The sequence below is a fragment of the Myotis brandtii genome, unplaced genomic scaffold, assembly GCF_000412655.1.
Source record: "Myotis brandtii unplaced genomic scaffold, ASM41265v1 scaffold601, whole genome shotgun sequence".
NCBI classification, from domain to species: Eukaryota; Metazoa; Chordata; class Mammalia; order Chiroptera; family Vespertilionidae; genus Myotis; species Myotis brandtii.
Window position 1 is genome coordinate 962,523 of NW_005370276.1, and position 4,136 is coordinate 966,658.

The window sequence follows — 4,136 nt, forward strand, 5'->3', positions numbered from 1 at the left end:
TGTGCCCTGACTGGGAATCGAACCATGACCACCTGGTTCATAGGTGGATGCTCAATCACTGACCTGGTTCATAGGTGAATGCTCAATCACTGAGCCATGCCAGCCGGGCTACATGTGTGTTGTTGTTTTTTTTAATCCTCACCCAAGGATATGCTTAGAGAGAAGATGAGAGAGAGAAAGAGAGGAACGTTGATGTGAGAGAGAAACATCAAGTCGTTGCCTTCCTGATGTACCCCGACTGGAGATGGAAGCTGCAACCCAGGTGTGTGCCTAACCAAGAATTGAACCGGCAACCTTTTGGTGCACAAGATGATGATCAACCAACCGAGTCACTCCGGCCAGGGCTTGTGCACGTTTTTGTGTGAACATAGGTTTCCAGGTCTCTTAAGTCGTTAAGAGTGGGCTTTCGGGATTGTATGGAAGGTGTATGCTTAACTTCTTTGCCATCAGCAGACTTTCTATCCTAATACCTTTTCTATCTTATAAAAAACACCCTTCCTTGACTCTCCTTCTTTTCCTGCTATTACCTCTCTCTGCTGCCTTTAGAGCAGCGGTTCTCAACCTGTGGGTCGCGACCCCTTTGGCGGTCGAACGACCCTTTCACAGGGGTCGCCTAAGACCATCCTGCATATCAGATATTTACATGACGATTCATAACAGTAGCAACATGACAGTTATGAAGTAGCAACGAAAATAATTTTATGGTTGGGTCACCACATGAGGAACTGTATTTAAAGGGCCAGAAGGTTGAGAACCACTGCTTTAGAGCAAAACTTCTCTAAAGACTTCCCTACCTGAGGTCTCCACTTCCTCTCTCATCACCTTGTCAAGGTCACCACCTATGTCTTTAGCTTTATTTTTTTTTTAATGTTTTTATTGATTGAAGAAAGGGAGAGGGAAAGGGAGAGAAACATCAACGAGAGAGAAAACATCAACGATTGGCTGCCTCCTACACACTCCCTACTGGGGATAGAGTCCAAAACTAAGGCCTGTGCCCTGACCGGGAATCAACCCCGGGAGACCTCTTGGTGCCTGGGTAGAAGATGCTCAACCACTGAGCACACTGGCTGGGCTCAATCTTTATTATCATTTGTAATTGATTTCAGAGAGGAAGGGAGAGGAAGAGAGGGATAGAAGCATCAATGATGAGAGAAAATCATTGATCAGCTGCCTCCTGTATGCCCCCTATTCAAACTCACTTTGAAATCATTTCAGACTTACAGAAAAGCTGCAAAAATTGTAGAGCTTCCATATATCCTTCAACCAACCACCTTCTGCCAGTGTCAACTTCTTACATAACCATAGTATAGTTATTTGTCAGGAAATTAACATTGATATAATGTGATTAACCAATAATACTATAGACCTTATTTGAATTGCACTAGTTACCCATGAATGTTCTTTCTGGCTTAGAATCTAATTCAAGATCCCACATTGTATGAATTGACTCCTTAATTTCTGATGGGAGTTTTTTTTTTTAAATATATTTTATTGATTTTTTACAGAGAGGAAGGGAGATAGAGAGCCAGAAACATCAATGAGAGAGAAACATTGATCAGCTGCCTCCTGCACGCCCCCTACTGGGGATGTGCCTGCAACCAAGGTACATGCCCTTGACCGGAATCGAACCCAGGACCCTTGAGTCCGCAGGCCGACGCTCTATCCACTGAGCCAAACCGGTTCTGGCAGGGAGTTATTTTTTTTAACTATACTTTTTGTTGTTGTTGTTAATCCTCATCCGAGGATATTTTTTCCACTGATTTTTTAAGAGAGAGTGGAAGGGAAGGGGAGAAACAGAGAGAGCGAGAGAAACATCAGTGTGAGAGATACACATTGATTGATTGATTGCCTTCCGCACCCATGACTAGGGCTGGGGATGGAGCCTGCAACCGAGGTACATGCCCTTGACTGGAATCGAACCTGGGACCCTTCAGTCTGAGGGCCAACTCTCTAGCCACCGAGCCAAACCGGCTAAGGCTAACTTCACTTTTTAATATACACTCTAATTACACTCCTATAGCAACCGAATAAGTTAGCTCTACCTTCACATACATCCTGAATCCCACCATCCTTTCCGCCTCACTGCTGCCTTCTTGGTCCAAGCCATCTCTTCCCTGGACACTGTAGACTCCTGACCATCTCCCTGTTCCCCCTTCAGCCCCTTCCCTGCATTTTTTCTGTCCATAGCCATGGAATTGATCTTTTAAAAATGTAAATTAGCTCTAGCCGGTTTTGCTCAGTGGATAGAGCATCAGCCTGCGGACTGAAGGGTCCAGGTTCGATTCTGGTCAAGGGCACATGCCTGGCTTGTGGGCTTGAGGGGGAGTGCAGGAGGCAGCCAATCAAGATTCTCTCACATCATTGATGTTTCTCTCTCTCTCAGCCTTCCTCTCTGAAATCAATAAAAATATATTTTAAAAAATAAATAATAAAAATGTAAATTAGGTATGTCTCTTGCCTGGTCAAAACACTTTAGTTAGCCCTAGCCAGTTTGGCTCAGTGGATAGAGCATCAGCCTGCAGACGAAAGGGTCCCAGGTTTGATTCCGGCCAAGGGCACATGCCTGGGTTTCGGGCTCGATCCCCAATGGGGGGCCTGCAGGAGGTGACCGATCAATGATTCTCTCTCATCATTGATGTTTCTCTCTCTCCCTCTCCCTTCCTCTCTGAAATCAATAAAAATATATTAAAAATGAATAAATAAAAAAAAACACTTTAGTTACTTCATTTTAAAAAAATTTCCCTCACCCCATGTAACACTTGATCCAGGCAAGGGTCAGCAATGGCTGCTACAATAATAACTGGGGAGCAGATTTGCAAGGTGGCGGGTCTCACTTCTGAGACCACCAAGGGGAAAACGCACCTTTGCAAGGGGCGATCTGGCAGTTAGGTCCTTGACCAGGTAGCCACACTCAGCGTCTAATGGTGCGGCCATCTGACATTATGCACCTCCAGATGTGATTCATGGTATCGCCAGGAAAACGTCCTTGCCGAAAATTCTTAACTTCAGCCTTTCAAACCTTCAGACTCAATGTCCGTTTTACAGGCAAAATAGGGGTCATGGAACAAACTGAACAGTAGGAGGAAACAATCAGACAAACCTACATGTGGAACAGTCTATTGGGAGCTGGTCTGAACTCTGGGAAAAACAGCAACATAATGGGGGGAAAGTGTGTGTGTGTGTGTTTATTCTTTATTAAAACAGACTAAGGAGACATAACAACCAAACACAATGTGTGAATCTTGCTTGGTTCCTGGTTTGAATTGAAACAAATATTCTTGGGTCAATTGGGAAAATCTGAATAAGAGTTGGGTAAACTTTCTTAGGGGTGAAGATAATTTTGTGGTTATGTAGGAGCAAATCCTTACTCTTAGAAGATAGATGCTAGGTGAGGGATATACTTAATTTACATTTTTAAAAGATCACTTCCATGGCTATGAATATTATTAAGGTAGGATTAGCTTTATTTTCTTTAAATTTTTTATTTTGGAATAATTTTAGAATCACAGAAAAGCTCCAAAAATAGTGCAGAATTCCCACATACAATGTCAAAAAAATTTCTTCTTTTTCTTTTTCCCCTTTTTATTTATTGATTTTTAGAGAGAGAGGAAAGGAGAGGAAGAGAGAGAAACATGGATATGAGAGTGATACATTGATCCGCTGCCTCCTGTACACCCCACACCGGGATTGAAACCAAAACCTGGGCATGTGCCCTGATTGGGAATCAAACTGGCAACCTTTTGGTGTCTGGGACAACACCCAACCAACTGAACCTCACCGGCCAAGGTCAAAATATTTTTTAAATTAAATTGATTATTTATTGATTTTTAGAGAGAGGGACAGAGAGAGGAACATCGATTTGTTGTTCCACTTATTTATGTATTCATTGGTTAATTCATGAATGTGCCCTGACTGGGGATTGAACACAACCTGAGTGGATCCCCAATAGGCTCTAACCCAGCTACCTTGTCAGGGCTGTCAACACATTTTTTTACAGTATGTGCTCTTTGAAATGTTTCTTGAAATATGAAGTTAGTCATTTAAATTTTATAATAATTTCTATAAGTAATTATTAGTATTACTATTTTGTGTATTCTTTTAAAAATATATTTTATTGATTCTTTTTAAAAAATATA

At 42.2% G+C, this 4,136-nt stretch overlaps 1 long non-coding RNA gene across 1 annotated transcript in view; it reads right to left on the reverse strand.

The window, feature by feature from the left end:
* Window positions 1–1,659: 1,659 nt before the first annotated feature.
* Window positions 1,660–4,136, reverse strand: part of LOC106728379 — an 18,349-nt gene continuing 15,872 nt past the window's right edge. Inside the window, exon 3 of the long non-coding RNA XR_001364682.1 lies at window positions 1,660–1,682. This is a non-coding gene — a long non-coding RNA (uncharacterized LOC106728379). The remainder of the gene's footprint in view (window positions 1,683–4,136) is intronic.